General features: G+C 35.5%; 1 long non-coding RNA gene across 1 annotated transcript in view; it reads right to left on the bottom strand.

Moving 5' to 3' along the window:
• Nucleotides 1–10,774: 10,774 nt before the first annotated feature.
• The window catches only part of LOC129480225 (uncharacterized), a 59,064-nt gene continuing 44,954 nt past the window's right edge, over nt 10,775–24,884 (bottom strand). Inside the window, exons 8-9 of the long non-coding RNA XR_008656945.1 lie at nt 15,092–15,252; nt 10,775–11,826 (exon numbers count right to left, since the gene is read on the bottom strand). This is a non-coding gene — a long non-coding RNA (uncharacterized lncRNA). The remainder of the gene's footprint in view (nt 11,827–15,091; nt 15,253–24,884) is intronic.

Below are 24,884 nucleotides of genomic sequence, written 5' to 3'. Positions count from 1 at the left end.
GCCAGCATGGGCAACGTGGCGAAACCCTGTCTGTACAAAAAAGTTTGCTAGGTATGGTGGCACGCACTTGTAGTCCCAGCTACTCAGAAGGTTGAGGTGAGAGAATCACCTGAGTTTGGGAGGTCCAGGGCAGTGAGCCATGATCATGCCACTGCACTCCAGCCTGGGTGTCAGGGTAAGATGCTGTCTCACAAAAATAAGAAGAAGGAAGAAGAAGGAGGAGAAGAAGAAGAAGAAGAAGGAGAAGGAGAAGGAGGAGAAGAAAGACGAGGAGGAGGAGGGGGAGGGGGAGGGGAGAAGCTAATTATAAAGCTCTTATATTTGCTAAGACAAGGAAAGCAGATAAATGCAGGGAAAAAAGGCTTTGTGACAGAAAATCACTGACGCTATCCCATAAAAGGAAAGCAATGGAAAATATCTATAATAGAAAATGGAAAACAAACTTTGATGGGTATTCCATCATCTGGAAGCTCAGGATTAGAAAACACTAAATCTTACTAGAAAAATATTCCTAGAAGGTGGATAGAAAGAAATGTTCCCAATAGAAGCAGCACTCATATTAATAAAGGAAATGGCAATATCACATTGCATCTATGTAAAAAAAAAAAGACATCGCACAAGAGTATTCAGACATTGGCTTCAGCTGCGGCTGCCATCTGGTAGGTCACAGTGTGGGAAAAAATGAGAGCTGTGACACGGGGGAATAAGTCATGGGTTTGGGAAATGTAAAATCAGAATTCAGTTATTGACTATGGTTGCTGATTTGCTATATGAACTTGAACATGCTGAATTCTTTAGTTCCTCATCTAAGAATGGGGGCTAATAAAATATTCAGTAAGACAAGCAACGATGGATGAATGTCTGTGAATACTGAAAGCTTTTTGGACATATTACTATTTCAAGCCAAATTCAGACACTGTTTTTCTCCAGTCTCAGTTTTTCCCTGCATTCAAATATGGCTTAACTTCCTGTTATTTTGCAGTTTTATGAAGTCTGTGTATTATATAAAATTGCATTTCCCAAGCTGCTGAGTATAGTGATTATTCTTGCCTTCCATGAGAAATTCTGCAGATAACAGAAATAAATGGAATTGAGCAGCTGCTAGCTTTCCCATTTTTTTAAAACAATTATGAATGGTTTCATTTTGTGTATTATTTGCTGTTCTTACATTCTTTTTTCTTGCAGCCAAGAACTAAAGACTTTCTGTTATAAGCCTATAGAGATTAAGAATTTAATTAAGAAGCAGCAGAACTTGCAGTTGGCACAACCCCAGCAAACATGGTAGAAAAAAACACCATTGAGCAGGAAAGCCAACTGCAACCAGCAACCATCCCCAAAAATGCAGTACAAAAGAAACCTGGAGAGAAAAATCTGGCATACTGGAGAGATCACTCAACCCTCAGGGGGAATGCAGGAAAAGGAACAGGCAAATGCAGCTGATATGCAACATGGGAAGATAAACATGAGCTTTCCCATACACCTCTGGCAACTATGCAGTTATCTCAGGCTCCATTGCTACTCAGGTGGGCAAGTCTTGCAGAGTGTTTACTTTCTACCAAGTAGAACTTGTCAATAGTGGCTTTGCTCATGTGATTCCAATAGCCTAAAACACCAATTCTTTCCATTTCCTTTTCCCAATTTATTCAGCACTTTGGTGGAGATGTCTTAAACCCTTTCCCAGTGAAAGACTTGCCCTTATATCTATAATAGAATAAAAATCTCATTATATCACAATTATGTAGTTTCCTCTCTCCAGCCTTATGTGACATTCTTGGGAATGGGGATCTTATTCTCCTTCATGTCTGCACTGTTCCTTGTCCAGGTTCCAGGCACACAGTAGATGCTTTATAAAGGAACAACCTCTCAGCCTTTGGATAGAAGTTCCATTTTTAAAAGAGATAAATGTGTGACTGAGTGCCATTCATCATCATTACCTAACATAAGACTAAGTACATTTCCTTTTCTTCAGGAACTTCATCGGTGTTAATGGAAGCTTGCACACTGCCTCCTTCAGAATTCACAAGTAGCTGCTCTCTCCTCATATTACTACAAAGTCAGAATAATAAAAGCATCTTACATCATAGACCTGGCACTGAATTAGCTCAGTGGTGCGTTTTCCATATAAAGGCAGATAAAGGGCCTGGCGCGGTGGCTCACGCCTGTAATCCCAGCACTTTGGGGAGGCCGAGGCGGGTGGATCACGAGGCAGGAGGTCGAGACCATCCTGGCTAACACAGTGAAACTCTATCTCTACTAAAAATACAAAAAATTAGCCAGGCGCGGTGGCGGGCGCGTGTAGTCCCAGCTACAACGGGAGGCTGAGGTAGGAGAATGGCGTAAACCCCAGAGGCGGAGCTTGCAGTGAGCCGAGATTGCGCCATTGCACTCCAGCCTGGGCCAAAGAGCGAGACTCCGTCGTCTCAAAAAAAAAAAAAAAAAAAAAGGCCAATGAAGAAAAGTCAAGAGTGATTATTAACTAAATGAAGAGAAAATGTTGTTCTGATTCAAAGCCAATTGATCGTTTTCATTGCCAAGATGTTCTGTTCCAGAATCTCCTTTCCACAAAGTGACCTGATTTTCAAGGAACTGAAGATGCTGACTTTTTAGAAAGATTTCGGGTACTCTCATCTAAGACGTGAATTTGGGGAAGGGGCATATCCAGTATTGAAGTAGTACAGTGCTTTGTTTTTGTATCAGACCCACAACTCTTAACAAATAAATGGGAAATCTAGAGATAAACTTCTAGAAAAAAATCTACTTGGGCTGTGCTAAAATAATCTGGGCGGTTTTAAATTGAAGCTACCAGATACATTACATTTTTCAGCCAAGTCACTAACATCAGTACACGATGCCAAATGCTGACTTGTAAAAATGATGCTCATTTATGAAATTATATCCATTAAATAACACCCTAGTTTTCATTTTTAATAAATGAACAATTACACCAGCAACTTAGAATTATATCCTGTCACAATTCATGGATATTGAGATACAATTTTATAGAAGTAAAGCAAAGATTTTCTTCCTTTTTTTTTACATTTTTCTTAATTTATCATCTCCACAAAATGCTTCATTTTGTTTCATGCCTGGTGTTATTTGGGCTTCATTGCTGTCTGTGAAGTAATAGTGAGCAATAATTTACTCAGATTTCAGCTAATGTCTAAACTATAGTTAGTTTGTTGCTTCTCCCAGGGAATTTCTGGAGAAATGCAAATTTCTCCAGAACATTTTAAAAGACTTAGTTGTCAAAGCAAGTGCAGAGGACTGATGGTCATGCTTAAGAGATTAACTCATAAGGGCACTGGTTTCCTAGACAGGTGCTAGAAAGGCACAGAGATGTCATGAAAGGAAGGACTGAAGCCCACATCCCCCAAAAATTCTGCTTACTTTATCATCTAGGGATATAATCTACAATGACAGAGTGTGCTCTGTGTGACTGAGTGCCATTCATCATCATTACCTGACATAAGACTAAGTACATTTCCTTTTCTTGAGGGGATGCCTGAGAAGTATATGAGTAAGGGAAAGTACAGTAACACTTTTGACTATAACATTGAGGTTATTGACTATAACATTGAGGGTAACGTTGAAAGCAGCCATCTCTAAATTTTTGATCAGTCCACAACTTGGCTAACCTGTATATGCACTATCAAATTATTTGCACACATGAGCAATTAGAAAATTTCTTTGAGGATGATGCCTTTGATAAGTGTATATATAATGCACATATACTGCAATTAGTCATAATAAAACCTCGAAAGTAGAACTTAGGGACAGGAATCATAAAACAGAAGACACACATTGTCTGAACTTTTGCAAAGAGCAAATATTTTCCTAAGAAATAAAAATGAATTATAGTAGTCATAGTCTTATTTTTATTTAAAAATAATAGACTTTTTCCTAATTATACAATTATACATTTTTAATTTAAAAATGTTTGAAAATACATATATTTACCTAGTCTTAACTACTACCTAGAAATAGTCACCAAAAACATTATTTTGTATATTATACTTCCCTTTCCTAGTGTAATGAAACTTTTTGCAAAACTCCTATATATCATAAATACTGTTTTCCAGATGCCATATCATATCATAGATATCCCTTTATGTCATTAAATGTGAAGTTTTCCCTTGCAGGCTTTACCATCATTTGTTTAATCTCTCTATGGAGGCCCACTCAACTAGATTCCATTTTTCTTCATTATAAACAAGGCTCCATAGAACATCTTGTTAGATAACTATTTGTCTTCATCCTTAATTAGTTAATTAAGGAAGATTCCTAAGAGTGTGACTTGGACAGGCCGATGAGAGTGCTTACTTTTAGAGATCTTAGTAAATATTGTTTATTTTTTTCTCCAGAAAAGCATTACCATATACTTTTGTTTCTATTTAATGTGGCCATTTCATTTGCTTTTTTTCATTATTTGTATTGATATTACATTTAAAAATTACTTTTGTTTGTGAGCAGCAAGAAATGGTGAAGAGTTTAAATTTCTTCATATTTTGTAGATGCTCAGCAAACCCACCTTCTACATATATACTAACTCCAAATGAATTTATTTTTAAACATTGCTATTAATCCTAATATGCGAAAATATTATAATTAATTTAATTTTTATGTATTTGATTATTAGGGAATTTGACATGTTTTCCATGTGTTTATGGTACATTTGTTTTCTTCTTTTGCAAATTTCTGTGTGCTATTTGCCTATTATATTTATCTGTTAGAACGTTGACCTTTTTCTTATTAACAAAGGTCCTATATATTACAACTATTTACCTTTTAATTATGTGTATAGAATTTTTATGAGAAAAGATCTTGTTCTTAAGTATACATAATTTTCCTATTAGTTTGCAGCAGATTTTTATAATATACTAATATATTCATCCTATACCAAGCATACTTGGTTCTATTTCTAGACTTTATGATATATTTTATTTTTTGCTTCTTTCACAGTAATACCACTCTACTCTAAAGATTTTAGAATTATTATATGTTTTACTATTAGTACAAATCCCAGTACCTCGTTGTAAAGTTTGGGGTTATTCTTGCTCATTTACTATTTCAAATAAACTTTTAAATCATTTTGTGAAGAATACCATCTGCCAAAGTCATATTAAAATGTCGCTTGGGATTGCTTTATATTATGAAATAATTTCAATAGGATTGATATTAGTATAATATAGAGGCTTTATTTCTAATAATACATAATGCTTTTTCATTTATCCAAGTCAACTTTTATATCGTTTACTAAAGTTTGCAGTCTTTGACTTCTGTAGGTTTCATTTTAATATTCTCTTGTAACAAAGTTTATTATATGGAGTACCTAGCGTAGAACGGAAATAATCTGCACAAATGCTCATGTGTGTTAATAAAGTTGCGTAGTTTTAATATTGTGAATATTTCACTGTAGGTTCCTTACTGCCTCTAGTAAAACCCAATAAGAATTCAATAACTATTAGTAAAATAATATGATTATGATATATAAATGTCAACCTATAACAAAAAAGCCATATAGAATGCTTCCTATTTACCAAAAAAAAACCACCACTTTTTAAAAATGTCATTGAAAAGCTACTTGTACATGAATTTTACATTTTCAGTGAAAATAACTTACTTTACAAACATAATTGGACATCATTGCCATCATTGCCATCATTAGGATAAGCATTGATGGTAGAAAGACGAGTAAAAACTTGATTTTGATTTCTATCCTGAATAACTTTTTAAGGCAAAGGAAAAAAAAGAAGATAAACATTCAATTTGTAAATCAAGTGTGCTAAATGTTATAACAAATGTAAAAGCAAAATGCTGAGAGAATAGAGAGGGAGGTTCCCAGGTTAGTTAAAAAAAAAAACTGCTGATGTAGCTCTACGAATAATCTACTTCTTCCAAAATATTTAGAAAACATTCTATATTTATAACAAAAACTGACAGAAAACCATGATGTTGGTTTGCAAACATCAACAATCCTAAAATGAAAATAGGATTTTCATTTATTGTGAAAATCTAATGTATGTGGGAATAGTTTTAATTAGACCCAAATATGAGAGAATTAGGAAGAAACATCTTCAAAGATTCTAGGATTTGAGATCTCTGCTACTGCACCAAAATTCACATTGTTATGATTTTACTTTTATGGCTCACCTTGTGATTATATATATCAGTCATAACTAATGTCAAATTTGACTTACAAATACAATGAAGAGGAATGGAGAAGAAAACGGGCAGGTAGTAGATTTTAAAAAACCCCATTGTCTCAGCCCCAAATCTCCTTAATCTGATAAGCAACTTCAGCAAAGTCTCAGGATACAAAATCAATGTACAAAAATCACAAGCATTCTTGTACACCAATCACAGACAAATAGAGAGCCAAATCATGAGTGAACTCCCATTCACAATTGCTTCAAAGAGAATAAAATACCTAGGAATCCAACTTACAAGGGATGTGAAGGACCTCTTCAAGGAGAACTACAAACCACTGCTCAATGAAATAAAAGAGGAGACAAACAAATGGAAGAACATTCATGCTCATGGGTTGGAAGAATCAATATCATGAAAATGGCCATACTGCCCAAGGTGATTTATAGATTCCATGCCATACCCATCAAGCTACCAATGACTTTCTTCACAGAATTGGAAAAAACTACTTAAAAGTTCATATGGAACCAAAAAAGAGCCTGCATCACCAAGTCAATCCTTAGCCAAAAGAACAAAGCTGGAGGCATCACGCTACCTGACTTCAAACTATACTACAAGGCTACAGTAACCAAAACAGCCTGGTACTGGTACCACAACAGAGACATAGATCAATGGAACAGAACAGATCCCTCAGAAATAATGCCGCATATCTACAACTATCTGATCTTTGACAAACCTGACAAAAACAAGCAATGGGGATAGGATTCCCTATTTAATAAATGGTGCTGGGAAAACTGGCTAGCCACATGTAGAAAGCTGAAACTGGATCCCTTCCTTACCCCTTATATAAAAATTAATTCAAGATGGATTAAAGACTTAAATGTTAGACCTAAAACCATTAAAATCCTACAAGAAAACCTAGGCAATACCATTCAGGACATAGGCGTGGGCAAGGACTTCATGTCTAAAACACCAAAAGCAATGGCAACAAAAGCCAAAATTGACAAATGGGATCTAATTAAACTAAAGAGCTTCTGCACAGCAAAAGAAACTACCATCAGAGTGAACAGGCAACCTACAGAATGCGAGAAAATTTTTGCAACCTACTCATCTGACAAAGGGCTAATATCCAGAATCTACAATGAACTCAAACAAATTTACAAGAAAAAACAAACAACCCCATCAAAAAGTGGGTGAAGGACATGAACAGACACTTCTCAAAAGAAGACATTTATGCACCCAAAAAACACATGAAAAAATGCTCATCGTCACTGGCCATCAGAGAAATGCAAATCAAAACCACAGTGAGATACCATCTCACACCAGTTAGAATGGCCATCATTAAAAAGTCAGGAAACAACAGGTGCTGGAGAGGATGTGGAGAAATAGGAACACTTTTACACTGTTGGTGGGACTGTAAACTAGTTCAACCATTGTGGAAGTCAGTGTGGCGATTCCTCAGGGATCTAGAACTAGAAATACCATTTGACCCAGCCATCCCATTACTGGGTATATACCCAAAGGACTATAAATCATGCTGCTATAAAGACACATGCACACGTATGTTTATTGTCGCACTATTCACAATAGCAAAGAGTTGGAACCAACCCAAATGTCCAACAACAATAGACTGGATTAAGAAAATGTGGCACATATACACCATGGAATACTATGCAGCCATAAAAAATGATGAGTTCATGTCCTTTGCAGGGACATGGATGAAACTGGAAAACATCATTCTCAGTAAACTATCGCAAGGACAAAAAATCAAACACCGCATGTTCTCACTCATAGGTGGGAATTGAACAATGAGAACTCATGGACACAGGAAGGGGAACATCACACTCCGGGGACTGTTGTGGGCTGGGGGGAGGAGGGAGGGACAGCATTAGGAGATATACCTAATGCTAAATGACGAGTTAATGGGTGCAGGAAATCAACGTGGCACATGGATACATATGTAACAAACCTGCACATTGTGCACATGTACCCTAAAACCTAAAGTAAAATAATAACAATAAATAAAATAAAATAAAATAAAAAAAAACAAACAAAAAAAGATTTTAATTAAGGCAATTAACCAAGCATTAGAGGGAAGAGGAAAATGAAAAAATATTAAGGAGGAATATTTGTGCATTGTAGAAGATTGTGCAGAAAAAAAGATGTGCTCATAAAATACCCTTATACTTATTGTTTATTAATATAAGTAATCTCTTCAATTTTATGGTTTACAAAGTGCTTTCCCTTGTTGCATCTCACCTTGTTCTCTCTGTAACTTAATAAAGTAGTTATTGTTGGGACCACTAAAAAAAATCCTAAACTCAGATTCAAAATAATGTGACATTGCATACCCATAGTCTCTTACTGAGTAAATGATAAAGCTTAGGTCTCAGACCCAGACACGTGTTTCCAAGTCTAGTGGTTTTCTCGCTGTCTCATCACAGCCTTTATTCTTGGGAATGTTGAGCTCTCAGAGAAATAGAAGAATTATACGAACCCCTAATTTCAATAAGTCTACTGACTTTTCTTCTGTACCAATATTATTTTACACATTTATAATGCCTGATTATTTTACTTAATATTTTACTTAATATTCCAATAACTCCTTGGAACACAATAAATGTTCAAATGCCATTCCATTAATAACTGTATGTTTCCCCATGTCTAGATCTGTTAAAATGCCATGTACAAAACCAAACTGATTTTAGGATAATTATTGCCTAATTTCTGGAGTTATTGAATTATTAATTATTGTCCGATCAGAAACGTTGAGAATGAAATATTTTGACTGCTATTTTGGTCTCCTGATTAATTTGCCAGCATCATAGAAAAAGACTCTGTGCTTATTGAGGATAAGAAATTCTTTCAATTTCTCTCCTTGGTATGTAGCTCCAAATCTGGCACAGAATAGGCACTTAATAATTGTTGAGTGAGTGGATATATGAATGAGTGATAGATGTCAGAAGACTATAATTATATTAATTTGTAATTTTGGCTAAAGTATTAGTGATAGTCTACTTAGAGTTACATTACTCTTTTCTATGATGATAATCTCTAGGTGTTAAAACAAGCAAAAGTGCTTGGTGAAGTGGGTGGGTGGATGGTGAAGTGCTAAGGAACCCAGAATCTGGATCTCATTTTCCAACATTTTCACTGGATAAAATAAGTTTAAACAAGAGTCCTTCCCTGCGTGTCTCACTGGGGCTTTGGCTTCCTAATTTAAGGTGAATGACTATTCATGTCATACAAATCTTCCCACAAATGTACACTTTTATTGCCAAGAAAATGATTAATTTAAGTAAGTAAAATTTTAAAATTGGAATATATGCTTTTGATCTTAAAAACTAAAATAAACTACATAACCCTAAACTTCTTATCAGAAAAGTGAAACTATCTTAAACTAGTTATGATCACTAAAATAAATCTTAAACTATCAAGTTCTAACAATTCTGATCAATATTTTCTGACTCAGATTTTATAAAGTGAATCTTTCTTTCTACACTCCTACTGCCAAGCAGATTTTTCTTATGGCCAAGGGTACAGAAATCTACATGAATATTTTGGATATTTAAGTTACCATAAACATACCAAAAAAAAAAGACTTTTCTAGGTATAATGTATTGATTTGCCCCTAAAAGAGAAGGAGAAACTTCCATGGGTCTGTATAATTTCACACATCTTCATCCCCTGGTTTATATCTATAATTCAGGATATGTGTGGGTATAGCAAAGCCTGAAGGAATACGCTGCCTAAATCCTCACCCTGCAGTCCTAAAGCCCTGGTGAATTTTGAGTTAGCTTTCTTTATGTCCCTAATGGCTAAATTTTAAAAAAGAAAAAAGACGAGGAAAAAGTCCTGCCCTGCAATTTATTTTCCCTTCATTCTCCTTTTCTTGCCATCCTGATTCCCACTTTCCTAATCTTTTCCTGCACAACAAAAAGTTGATGAAAACACAAAAGGACATAAGACAGAAAACCTAAGCAGTATCTGCTTTCCGTCTCCATAGACTGCAGAACAGGATGCATGGAGAAATTAATGTCGGTTAACCCACGTGATCATAGCTTTTGGGAAGCTGTAGCCTGGAAACAAATCACTTCCCCTAAATGAAATGTGAGAAGATTCCACCCAGAGACAAAATGCAACCATTAGAATGGCAAGGAGCACAAGGATGTCTGGGGTGAAGCCTGTCCAGAATCCTTAATGTGTCTGAAAAGCCCCAGTGCTGTGCAGCAGCCTGAGTCTGGCTAACCTGGAAGAAGGATTAAAGCTTGCACTTGAAGCTTTGAGAAATCACTGTCTGGATGTGACATTGTTTAAAACATTTTCTTTCCACTATGTAGTTTTAAAAGGGCTGGTAAACAACAAGAGAGCAAATCATAAATGAAAGTTACAAGCAGGGCACAATTTAGAGTCCCTCCATTCTGATAAGAATTTACACAGAAAAAAACCGAGATCATCAAAATTCAGATAGATGAATGCACGCATTAACATGAGCTCTTAAAGACAAAATTCTTCTGATTTTTCAATTAGTGCTTTCACTCAGAATTAAACCTATTGTGAGAATAAACATCATACTCCCACAACTTCATTCACATTATGATGCATGAATGATCGAGCTGGAGAAAGGCATGGTAACTTTGCATTTTATTAAAGAGCAAAAGTTCTTGCTTGCTTAATCTAAACTGTTATTTAACTGAAGGGAATTAGCAATTTTCTTCATGTCTCCCTACTGAGAACCAGAAAACACAACAATTAAAAGTTAAGAAATAGCAAAATCTGCATCATCTCCCAAATCAGTTGAAAAACTGCCACATGCTACTGACAGGTTTATTCCTTATCAAGAGCAGGAAGAACTCTTGAGGCATCCAACAGCCAGAAGGTGGACAGGAGCAGTGACAGCACCCCTCGGTAAGAAGGTTGCTGCAGTGAAGGTGACTGGACAGGAAGTGTGAGTGACAGAAGTCCTTGGGGCCCTGCCATTATGACTGTGCACTCTAGTCACCTCTGAAGAAGGACTAATGGAGACTTCCAGTATTAGACCTGAGGTATATACACAATGCTGTTCCAGACCAGAAGTCAGCAAGTATTTTCTGTGCAGAGCCAGGTAATAAATGTTTTAGGCTTTTCAACTCATATGGTCTCTATCACGATGGTCAATCTCTGCCACAGGCAATACAGAAATGAATGAACGTGGTTGTGTTCCAACAATATTTCTTTAGAAAAGCAGATGGCAGAACAGATTTAGCCCAGTTTGACAATGCCTGTTCTAGACTGTTCTGTATGGAAGGAGTTTCATAGTGCTACTGATGAAGTTTCTCAGAATTTCCTCCATGTACCATAAAGAACAGAACAAGCGAAGTCTACAGAAATAAATACTTGTACTAAAGACAGCATGCATGAATACAGAGATCAGAAATTAGAGACACAGAGAGTTATAGCACCTAAGTCATTTCCAAATTATTGAGCAGAGAATATGAATATTCTGTAATGATTAGTAAGGTCTTTAAAGCAAGAAGCCACCATCTTAGGTCACATGTAACAACAAATTAGCATGCACAGAGGACTCTTTATATTATCCCTTACCCATCCCTTCAATGTCACTGATTGAAGTTTATCATTAGTTTAGATTCAGAATGATTAAGAGGCAGGAAAGGACATTCTCCAACATTCATTGATCGTTGTCTGTAACATATAATGAAATATAGGCCTTATTAGAGAGTTTCTATTTAGTTATTCCCACTTTGCTGTTTTTTTAGATGCTGAGTTTAAGAAGCCCTTCCTATGTTGATAAATACACCCACGAATAAGGCATATCCTACTCACCTAATACAAGCAAGATTTCAAAGCCCCAGATTGCCTGAAGGGAACAAGTTTATCTTTTAAATTGTTTACTAATGTTTCACTTTCCTCCTCATATAGCTTATATTCATGGCTCACTACCATAACTACTTTCATGGAAACATGTTTGCTAATCCCTCTTTCTTATGTACTCACTCCGGAAAACACTATAGCAATTCAATCCAATAATTTGCTGATTCTACAACTGCACATATTAAATAGCAGGACATGGCTAGAGAAACTTTTACATTTCAATTCTACTTCCTTCAAATTTAAAACCAAAGTCTCAAATAAGCCCTTAAATCTTGGGACAGGTTGCCTACCTAGTAATCTCACTCTTTTACTCTCCAAAACAATTTTTTCTATGTGCACCTAAAAATATCCAGCATGTCTCCCACCTTCACTAACAAGTGGTGACCTTATTATATACATAAAAAGAGGCAACCGTATGACAACTGCTTTATCTTTTCACAATAACCCCTCCCTACCTAGGTCTGTGGCCACATACCTAATTTATCCTCTCTCCTGTTAGGAGCAAAAAAATAGTTCCTTCTATCTAATCAACACCACCACTTGTGACCTAGATCAAGCCTCTGCTATCCTTTTCAAGGACTTTGATCCTTCAATTTTCTTGTTACACTGCATCAGCATTTTTTCTTTCTCTTTTGTGTGTTTTCCATTACATAAACTTGCCTTATTATCACCCAACTTAACCTTCCCTATACCCTATTAAGATGCAATTTCCCACAGCAAAACTCATCAAAAGGTTGTCTACAGCATCCTCACCTTCTATCAACATCTAGCCCAATGTCTAATCCTTAGTGAATATGTGTTATTTATCAAATAAATAACAAATAACACCCCTCCTCTAGGGTTCACAGCATAATATAGTATCTCATACACATCTTCATTACAGTATTTATTACTATCTATTATTAGAGATTCCCTTCTGAGTTATGAGCTCATAGAGAAGCAAGTGGCATATGCTTCATTTTTGTGTTCTAGAACCTAGTCCAAGACCTGACACATGTTGGGCTCTTGATACATGCTAAAGGAAGGAAAGAAGGAATGGAGAAAGGAAGGGAAGAAGGGGCATATAATACATTGCTATTAGGTAAAATATGCACTACAAATGTTTTTTCACCATACAAAATATAAGAGAAATACAGCTAGAAACAAATAGGGAGTGACTAGTTTGAAACTACTACCTTGTCCAGTGTGATGATGATATGTAAAAGATTAATAGAAAACTGATAGATTAGGAAATCATATCAAAACCCAACAATATAGAAATCTAGATACAAGGTTGGGCCCAAAGCTTAGGCAATACCTATAAGGAGATAGTCTGTGAACAAATACAAACTTAAAAGTGATATGTAAGCATGCAAGCAGGCTTTTAAAAAATCTCTGTGCATATATTAATTCTGCTCTGCTTCCAGTACAATGCATGGATTACCATAGCAGCAGCTGCAATTTTAAGAGCGAAAGGCCCAGGAATTAGGCACAAAACAAGCATGAAAACTTACCAATCTACACTTTCTTGTAATGGAAGAAATTTGATAGGTTTAATTTAATACATGAGCAATATTATTTTCTAAAAGTGACCACAGTATTTGAATAATATTTTTGGTGGATGTTATGTAGTTGTTATTCCTATATGATTGCATTTACAATTAAGTATTCTCTCCCATCCTGCTTTTCTTCTTCTTTCTTCTCCTGCTTTTTTCTAACACATCAATATGGTGAAGTTAAGCAGAGTTTTGAGTTCCCACATTATGGTTAATCAAAGCTCCATCGCGTACCTTATCTGACCAATACCTGCTGAAACTCAAAAGATGCATGACTTTCCAGGATTTAGCCTCCCACGGGATGGCTTTCCTTGAAAGAACTTTCTGGGCCATATAAAGAAGATCAGGGAAAAGAGAAAAGGGAAAGGGAAACACCTCCAGCTAAGCCACTGGAACTTTCACTCAACCTAGCATCTGTGATGATAAGCAGGGGTTTTAGCAAAGCTACTTGTGTTTGAATCCTGGCTCTAGAATTTTTTTATGACCTTGGTCAAGCTATTTAATTTCTTTTGGTCTCTATTTTCTCATCAGTAAAATAGGAATAATAGATAATAGGGTCTATTTTGTAGACATGTTATTAGGATTAAATGATCGAAAATTACCAAGTGCTTAGGACAGTACCTAACAAGTGGTATGCAGCACTTCAGTGTTTGTGAAATGTAACAGATATTTCTAAGCAGTACAAAGTGGTAGACTATTATAAATATTATCCCTGTTAGGCAACAAGTGGACAAGAAAATAAGTGACTCATATAAGATCGTGCCCAGATTAGGATCATTTATGAATAATAAATATTGCTATATCCCCAGGTGCTACAATAATACCTGTTGGGTGGTCTATGGATATTTGTTGTTCTAAAGCAAGGAAGTGATGCTAATAAAAAAAAGTAAACAAAAAGTAAAAATGGATATTTGTTGCATGAATGAGCATGATCCTAGGACTTAGATGAGGACTACGCTGTCGCTATCCAGTCTGAGGCCAGAATTATAATCATTCGGATAAAATAATTGAAGTGGGATTGCACCTAAGAGCAAAGTCCTATAGATGGACGTTAGGACTAGGTAATTGAAACTTGTGGTAGGTGCCTGTGTCTCAGGGGATTCCTGACAAACCAGACAGGCCCAAAACAAGAAACAGATGGGATCAAAGCTGGAAACCAGTCAGAACAAAACGAAGTCTGGATGAGTTGTGGTCGGTAACAGATATAAAATAGCACAGTCTTAGCATTTATAGGGACCGAAAAGGTTATCAAAGAGTGTGTTTTTTTTTCCTTGTTCCTAAGATCATGTCTACATATCCAAAAACGTGGATGTACCTTCCTGATTCAATTCTTTCTACAGAGGGGAACAATGCCCTCCCAATGCAATAGAATTTATTTTTGGATAATTTTAATCAGTAGATTGTTCTTTAATATGTTAAACCCTAACTCCATATATTTCATTAACCCATTTTTCCTAGGTCTGCCCTCTAAAGCTTCATAATGTAGCAGATAACTTCTATGCAATTATTTTTCACATATATGAAACCACAAATATAGCAACCTTACTTCCTAGAAATCTTCTCTCCTCTAAGGAAATTATTTCCAGTTTCTTTCACGGTTCTTCATGTAACATGGCTTTTTTGCAGCCCTTTTACATTTCCCAACTCTGTCTTCCGGATAGTTGGTAATGTCCCTAGCAAAATGTGGAGTCCAGAACTGAAACTATTAAAAAGGATAAAACTAAGCACTAGTGTCAAAAATGTCAGGGGTTATTATCCCCATATACATGGACCATCTATATGTTTTAACAAAAACTATTTGCATTAGGTCAAGGCCAACACAACTTTTCATAAATGGCCAGATAGTAAATATTTTTTGCTTTTTGGTCCTCAAATTCCTCTTGCAATATGCAGTTCTGTTGTAGCGTGAGAGCAGACTTAGGCATGCTGTAAATGAGTAAGTACAGCTATGTTTCAATACCATTTCATTTATCAACAGACAGTGGGATTTAATTTGCTAACTCCTGTATAAGAGCACTCATATCCTTTCCATCAACTAAAGTTTCTAGGCTTTCTTCATATCATGTTTCTAAGCTATAGACCTCCAATATTTACTTGAAAAGGACTATGTCTACCTTTATTAAATTTTTATATTAGATTTAGCCTGTACATCTAACTTGCTATGATATTTTTGAATCTGATTTTATTAGTCATTATACATAAAAGCGCCTCTTTTCTACATTATGCCATCTTCATATTGGCAAATATATCCTTTCTTAATTCTAATGCAAACTATTGACAAAAATGTCAAATGGGACAGGGCCAAGAAAAGAACCTTTGCATCCAAACTCCAAGTTAACAGAAATCCATTAATAGGCATCCTTTGGATGGCCTTTAACCAGCTAGTATGGATTAATTTTACCACCTGGCCTACATTTTCACATCATATTCATAATAGTGAGAAACTGTCAAATATCTCAATGGAGGGCAAAAGCAGTATCTATATTACTTTTCAAATATTATGAATTATTACCTGAACAAAAATATCTAAACTGAAATCTTTCTGTGAAACCTAGTATGAAGTTTCTCAGTATTCTGAGCCTATAAGTTTTTCAGTTTTCCCTATTCACTTAAGACAAAACAAGTGCAATGTTTGAACTTTTAAGAAGTCAAATTGCAGCTTATACAATGAAGAGGTTTCTAAAAGGTATGTGCAATTGGAATGGATTGTGTCACCAGGAAGTGTGGTTTTCAGTCATTGAATCTATTCAGAAGATGAATGACAAAATTTAAGGATACAAGAGCAATTCTTGTATTAAATAAATAGCAGAATAGATAACAAGACTGTGCCTATCTCTGAGAGTCTATGAATCGAAAAGTTTGTTCTGCCAAATAATCATCAAGGGCTTAGCAGAGAAACAGCCCTTGTCTTCCCGCTGATATCTTTTAGCTGGAAGGGAGGTAAAATACACATCAAATAGCTATAGCACATATCTCACTTTCATTATCAATCCCTTGTTATCTGTTGCTCCTGAGATTGTACCAGCAATGGCTCCAAAAGACAGGATATAGAACGAGATTGAATTTCAGAAAGCCTGAAAGTCATGAAATATTTATTTCTACACAGGAAAAGGGGAATTGGAATGATTCTTATGTGAGATCTAGTCATTTAAGTTATGCCCTTAGCCTCAGTAGGATCAGCCCACAAAGGACTTCAGGTACCCCACCCCTCCACTTTGTTTGGTATATTTCCCTAGTCATAATTTGTATCAAGAATAGTCCAGTATTTTAATTAATAGCACTATTGCCTGCATTGTCTGTAACATTTTGAGATAAGAAAGTGGACTGAGGCAAAACCTTCATTAAACTTTAAAAGGTTGGCTTATGATTATGTGTAAGAATCGAACTTAATTACTTATCAAAGCCATTTTCATCAAAATCCATTCATTAGGTTATAATCACTTTTTCTAAATGCAAAAGAAACACAAAAATACAATCACTATTTAAACCCTGAAATTACGATAACATTCAAAGGCAATATTGTAACTTGATTAAAATGCAATCATGAATATAGTTTTATCAGAATTTCTAAATAAAAAATCCCTGCTTGATTGCCTAATGTTTTTGAATTCACGTGGTGTGCCAGACATTTGGCAGCATATGCTTGATCACATTATTGCTACTATCCATGAAAAATCCTGGTATACATTTCCTGGTGAGTAGAATGGTATTTACTTTTTTTCTTTAGTATTTCCTTCTCCTCCCACCAGAAGCGTTTACATCAAGGCCCTTCAGTATTGCCACAGATCAGAGAAGTCATGACCACAAAGTTCATTCACAGAGTTTGGGGTTATGAAGCTTGTTATAATAACAATCATGGAGTGTGGAACAAGGAAGAAACCAAAGTAGAGTGAGGGCACGGTATAGCTTCTCTCCTGATTTTGCCATGGTTTTGCCAGTAAATCACAATTCCTTTTTGAGAATGACAAACTGCATTTTGTGAGCATTTTTTTATCCTGTCTATTCAGAACATCATTCTACTTTGGGAAAACTGTTTTTCCCTGTCTGTTATCATGTGGCCAGGTGGAGGTTTCCAGACACGGTTCCACTCCTACTTTTATCTGACCACTCAGCTGGAACAATCAAAGGACTGCACACTCTCTCCCTAGTAATTGTATAGAACATGGGTAGATAATCCAGGTTTTGCCAGTTGAATTTATCCCAGGACTTTCTGAATTAGAAGCTAGTTCTTCAAAAACAGACTGGAGGTTAGAACTGGAAGTCATGAATTATACTGAGTAGAGAAGGGTATGAGTTAAGATGCTCTTGGTTACAGTTCAAAGGAAAAACTAAACTCGATTTCTTATACATGTAAATGGCAGATGAGAGGTGACATCAGTCGGAATGGCAGAATGAAAACCTCAAATATCCTCTGCTCATTAAAAGCAACAAGAACACCACCACCATTTTTTAAAAATCAACATTTTCAGAACTGTGGGAATTAACCAAAGACTTGCAACAATCTGAAGAGTGTTATTCAAGAATAATTTCTGAATCTCAGTGACAACAGTGAGCCTGTGGCAATTTAACTTGTCCCATTCCCATCCCTTATTTCTGCAATAGCCTTAGTTCTCTCCTTAGTTCTGCAATAGCCTGGAAAACCAACAGCCTGCAATCATGGTGAAACCAGCAGCCTAGCAGTCACTGATGAGAGTACAGGGCTAGAGCTTTTTCAAAGTCCCGTTCTCAGATAACCATCACCCCCTGACCTATCTAGAAATTCCTTGGAAAATCCAACTCCAAAAATTGCGTTTATTGGACCTGAATCAAAGCTCACTCAGCTCTGATCTTTTTCCTGAGGGCATTTTAAAATAATCAGCAGCAGTTGTTTAACACTGCAGTTGCCTGATATGGCAATAACAACTGGGGCAAACAACATGTGATTAAAGAACTTAAACAAAAAGCCTAGGGGTTAAGATATCTAAGGGGAAATTTGAAAAGCTACAACAAATTCTTGGGAATCTAGGAGGCTATGTGCATGCAATGGGCTATGTGCATGTCAAGGACTATGTGTATACCCCGAAATTATAAAGAAGGCTCTAAGCACTCACCTCTGGCTGACCTTGAGCCTCTGCATGAGCAGGAAATGAAGGGAAAGGCAGAGCTGCAAACTGCCTGCTGGAGCACTGATGCCATACCCCCACATGCATACAAGGCCACTCAGAAAATGGGAGACTTAAAGAATCTCTGTCCAGTCATTAACTGGCCATTAAACTCAATATGTAGAGACTGTAGAGCTCACAGACAATAAAGAATAAAGGCTTTTTTACAGGTTATTAGGCATGAGGTGGGAAGGAGAGGGCTCTCCCCCCACCACTAGGAATGTTAGGTGACAGTCGGGCAATTATCACATTGCCTTTCTAAAAGTGATAACTTGGCAGCTGGCACTAGGGAGAGGCCATTTCCTGATGGTCCACACCTATTGCACGACTGTTTTAACTGAATGCAAATGCCAGGGAGAAGCAACTTCCTGGGCATATGCATTAAGAGACAAGACGACGGAGTACGAACTTCCGGGAGCACTCCGGTGGAAAATGGAAGAAAGCCTCAGACGGGCATGTGCACAACTTCCTAAACACACTGCATGTGCCCACTTTCCGAGGGTCAGGAGGGCACTGTGCATGCAGGCAACCCACCCTAAGGGAAGAATCACGGGAAAGGGGCCAGCCTATAAAGTCCTAAGATTAAGGTTAAACACCACCCTTGATCTTAGTGCTCACTGGGGCTCTTCTAAGCGTACTTTCCTTTCCTTTCTTTTCTCTTCTAAAGCCTTTTAAACAAACTACCACTCCTGCTTTGAAATTTGCCTCAGTCTCTTTTTCTGCCTTACGCCCCTCAGTTGAATTCTTTCTTCTGAGGAGGCAAGAACTAAGGTTGCTGCAGACCCATTTGGATTCATGGCCAGTAACAGCTTCAAATGGTTAGTGCAGGAAAGCCATTAAACAAACATAACAACAATAAGTAGCAACAACAAAACACACCTATAGGAGAGAATCTAATTTCCAAAGTTGCCACACTGTATTATTTCAAATGTCTAGTTTTGAAATAAAAATTATGTGACATGAAAAGAAATAAATAGTAAAAATAAGTGAGTCAACAGAAACTGTACCTGAGGAAACCAAGACGTTGTACCTACTAAAAATATTTTAAATCATCTATTTTAAACATGGTTAGTAAATTAAAGAAAACCATGTCTTAAGAACTAAAAGAAAATGTAAGAGCAATGTCTTAGCAAATTGAGATATCAACAAATAACTGTAAATAAAAAATGAATAAATGCTTTTTGATATTATCCATATTATCATGGATTTTGCATCTATATTAATAAGGGATATACATCTCCGGTTTTCTTATTATGTCTTTTTTATTACTATTTTCACCTCTTTACTTTTTTGAGATCTATTTCAATTTTCTATTTTATCTTGAGTTTTGGTAGTTTGTATGTTTCCAGGATATCATTTCATCTAGGTTATCAAATACATTCACATATAATTGTTCATAGTATCCCCTTTATAATCCTTTTAGTGATCAAAAAACATCCCACAGAGTGAAACTCAGGACCAGAAGGCTTCACTGACAATTCTATTAAACATTTAAAGAAAAATCAATACCAAATCCTTCACAAACTCATCCAAAAAACTAGAAGAGAAGGGAACATTTTCCAACTCAATCTATGAGGCCGGTATTACTCTGATATAAAAACTCATAACACCAACGTTACAAGAAAGAAAACTGCAGACTTATCCTTCTTATGAATATAGATGCAAAATCTGTGAGAAAATATTAACAATCTGAATTCAGCAACGTATATAAAGGATTATCCACCACAGCCCAATGGGATTTATCCCAGGAATGCAAGAATTACTTAAAATACAAAAATATATTAATGCAGTTACTATATTAATATAATAAAGCACATTAATATAATAAAACACAAAATCCAAATGATTATCTCAATAGACATAGAAGAAAAGCATTAGAAAATAATCAACATCCTTTCATAAAAAGAAAATACTCAAAAAACTTGAAATATGAAGCTCAACTCAATGAAGAATATTTATTAAAAGTCCACAGCTAACATCCTACTTAATTGTAAAAGACTGAAAGCCTTTTCCTTAAAATCAGGCACAATACAAGGATGTCTGCTCCCACCACTTCTAGTGAACATTTTTGGAGGTTCTATACAGGACAAATAGGCAAAAAAGAAGAACTGAAAGGTATCAAGATTGGAAAGGAAGATGTAAAATTAACTCTATTTATAGATGATCTGAGATACAAAAAAATCTTAAGGAATCCATCGTCATAATAATAAAAACTACTGGAGCCAATAAATGAATTTAGACAATAGAAGATTGTCTAAATAAAATCAATGAAAATCAATTTTATTTATACATTACAATGAATAATCCAAAGATAAAATTTTGAAAAATTATTTACAGTAGCATCTAAGATAGTAACATATTTAGGAATAATTTAACAAAAGTAGTAGAAAACTTGGACACTGAAAACTACAATAGTCATTGTAAGAAATTAAAGACGAGCAAAATAAATGGAAATACTTTCCATCATTATGAATTAGAAGAATTAATATTGTTAAGATAGCTATATTAACAAAATTTTCCTACAGATTCAATGCAATCTCAATCAAAACCCCAGATAACTTACGGAAATTGATGAGCGGATCCTGAAATTTAGATGAAAATGCAAGAATAGCGTAAACAATCTTAAAAACAGAGAACAAAATTTGAGAAATCACATTTTCCAAAATTAGTACAATTTCCAAACTTACCACAAAGCCATGAAAATTATGTAGTACTGGCATAAGGACAGATACATAGATAAATGAAAGGGAATTGAGAGTTCAAGATAATCTCTTACCTTTATAGATAAGTCATTTTGGACAAAGGTACAAAGAAATCAAATGCGAAAAGAATCATCTTTCAACAAATGGTGCTGCCACAACTGGATATCCACAAGATAAAGAATAAAATGGGATCCAAACCAAACAGCATATATAAAAATTAACTCAAAATGGATTACAAACATAAATATAAAAGGTGAACCTATAAAACCCACAGAAAAAAATAGCTATAAATCTTGGTAACCTTTAATTAGGCCTTGATTTCTTAGATATGACACCAAAAGCACAAATAATAAAATAAAAAAATAGATAAATTGGGTTTTATCAAAATTGAAAGCTTTTTTCCTTCAAGGAACACTATAAAGAAGGTCAAAGATAATATATAGAATGGAGGAAAATATCTGCAAACCATCTTTCTGATAAGGGACTAGTCTCCATACTATATAAAATACTCCTACAACTCAATAACAAAAGGTAGCCCAATAAAATGGGGACAAAGGACAAGAACAGACATTTCTCCAAAGAGATATGCAGTAACTAACAAGCACATGAAAAAAGCTCAACATTAGTAGTCACAGAAAAATGCCGATCAAAACCACAATGAAGTACCACTTCAAATTCATTAAGATAGCTAGAATAAAATGGATGGTAAAGAACAGATGCCAGTGAGATTATGAAGAAATTAGAAACTTCGTACATTGCTGGTGGGAATGTAAAGCAGTGCAGTGGCTTGGAAAATATTCTTGGAGTTCTTTAACAAACCAACATAGAAGTTACTATATGATCTAGCAATTTGACCCTTTCTTATATACTCCTCAAAATGAAAACACACGTCCACTCAGACACACGTATACAAATTTTCATAGCAATTCATAAAAATGTTATTCATCATTGGCAAAAAGTAGAAACAACTGAAAAGAAACAATGAAAAAAACTCTTATAAACTGATGAATAAAAGTATGGATAGTGGATAAGCAAAAGTGGTACATCCATACACTGGAACTACTACTTAGCCATAAAAAGGAATGAAGTATTGCTGCATGCTGCAACATGAATGAGCATGGAAACATTATGTTTAGTTAAAAAAAAAAAACAGACACACACACAAAAACATATTGGATGATTCCATTTGTATGGAAAACCATAGTAGGTACATCTATAGACACAGAAAGTAGATTAGTAATTTTCAGGAGTTGAGAAAAGGGGAGGGGAATGGAAAATGACTGCTAATGTGTGAAAAGTTTCTCTGAGGGATGATGAAATGTCCTGAAATTAGATCATGGTAATGGTTGTACAATTTTGTGAATATACTACAAAGCACTGAAGTATACACTTTATGAGGGTGAATTTTATGCCATGTGAATTTTATCTCAATAGAAAAAGAAAAACAGTGATATAGAAAAGGCCAATGTCACAGTAGGCTAGTGGCACAATCTAAGGCTCCCTTTGTTGTCAAATGTATGACTTTGATTTCTGATGTCAGGGATAGAGTTAGCGTCTCCAGAACCATATAGATTTTCCAGCAAATCTGGAAGAAGGTGGCATGCATACTGGAGAAGTTACAAACAAGTGTCCACTTTACCCTGAAAGGCTGAAGAGTACAGCTAAACACAGAACGGGACATAGAGAGGGAATCTGAGACTTAGACTGGGTTGCACTCTTTTTTGTGGTTTAGTTATCACCGCCAATAAAGTCTCCCTTTTTCCACTTAAGCCATTGGGTTGGATTTCTGTCATTTGCAAGTGAAAATCTGGAATAATACCTGTATTTAAAGAAAAACAGCATTCAAAATGGCTTAAACTAGTATAACACTAAAAATAGGAGTATATTGTATAGTGATGAGTGAAAGTGAAGATATGAGAGTGTTGTATTTCAATAGCATTGGCCAGAAAGATATTAATGGATAATTTAAGCTCAAATCCTTAATACAATGATTCTGAAGCTAGAGAAAAAATCTTGATAGAATCAAAGCTCAAAATGTTCAGGAAGAATATTACTGTGAATTATCAAGCCTGGTTGTTATGAGCAACCTGTGCTTGACTAATCTCTGTGTTTTAACGCAGTGAACAAGTATTTGTAGTAATGCTACTGAATTATTTTCTAGGCCACAGAATAAAGTAGTCCAAACAGGTTTTTATTTCCTTCCATACATAAACATGGCTTATATTCAGCTTTTTGTGAAACAAAAATTTATTCTCCACTGAGTATTGCTTTCTTTTACTAAATAACTCAAATTAATACAATTTTAACTTTTTTCAGATAATTTTGCTAATAATAAAATCAGCCTAAAGAAATTATGCCAGGAATTTATACTGCATCTCCTCCAGCAATATACTTACTTACAGGGCCATGGTTATCAAATTCATTATTCATCTTTTAGTATCTATTAAAGTGTGTTTTGGGAGTGAAATTAAATTATTTACTCATAGAATAATTCATTTTTATGCTACATATGTACAATTAATTTTAAAGAATAAAATAATTGGATTGAGCTGTATACCACTAGCCTCTAAAGGAAATCCAAAATGTCTTAAATTAGTCTGATTTATCTTTCAGTAATAAATGAAAGATTAATATATAGGTATATAACAGCTTCCTACCTGTAAACAAATAAAGAACAAGTAAAATGCAAGAGGTGAATGAATTATCTTACTTAACAAATAAAAGTGCACATGATACACAATTACTGACCTAACTCTAAATGATATCAAAAATAAACACTCACTGATAAATGAATAAATTCTTAGATACACACAGATACACAAATAACAAAGGCAGATCTGTAGATGAGAAAATTTTAGTGACCTATGGAAATTCTTTTTTGTTGTTTTTTTTTTTTTTTTTTTTTTTGAGACAGAGTGTTGCTCTATTGCCCAAGCTGGAGTGCAGTGGCGCAATCTCAGCTCACTTCAACCTCTAACTCCCGGTTTCAAGCAATTCTCCTTCCTCATCCTCCCGAGTAGCTGGGATTACAGGCACTGCCACCGTGCCCGGGTAATTTCTGTATTTTTAGTAGAGACGGGGTTTCACCATATTGGCCGGGCTTGTCTCAAACTCCTGACCTCAAGTGATCCTCCTGCCTTGGCTTCCCAAAGTGCTGAGATTACAGGCGTGAGCCACTGCGCCCAGCCGGAAATTCTTTAGAATAGGATTGTTGTCCAAAAATATTTGGATAAACTGGAGATCCAAACCTATTTTCACAAGAAGATATGTATGTGAGTGTTTGAGAGAGAAACAGAGACAGAGAGAAGGAGAGTTAGAGGAAGAGAGAAGAAAAATAGCTCTATGGGATGGAAAATACAAGGCTTCTTGTTGGTAGCAGGGAATTCCTGACAGTAACTATCTGACAATAGCTAAAAGTCCAAACAAACAAAAAAATCCTTTACTTTTTGGAGGCAGAATAAACTGCAATTTGGAGCAAATGGATTATTTTC

Source organism: Symphalangus syndactylus, chromosome 4, assembly GCF_028878055.3.
Source record: "Symphalangus syndactylus isolate Jambi chromosome 4, NHGRI_mSymSyn1-v2.1_pri, whole genome shotgun sequence".
NCBI classification, from domain to species: Eukaryota; Metazoa; Chordata; class Mammalia; order Primates; family Hylobatidae; genus Symphalangus; species Symphalangus syndactylus.
Note: the sequence above shows the minus strand (reverse complement) of the source record. Positions and strands in the feature narration are given on the sequence as shown.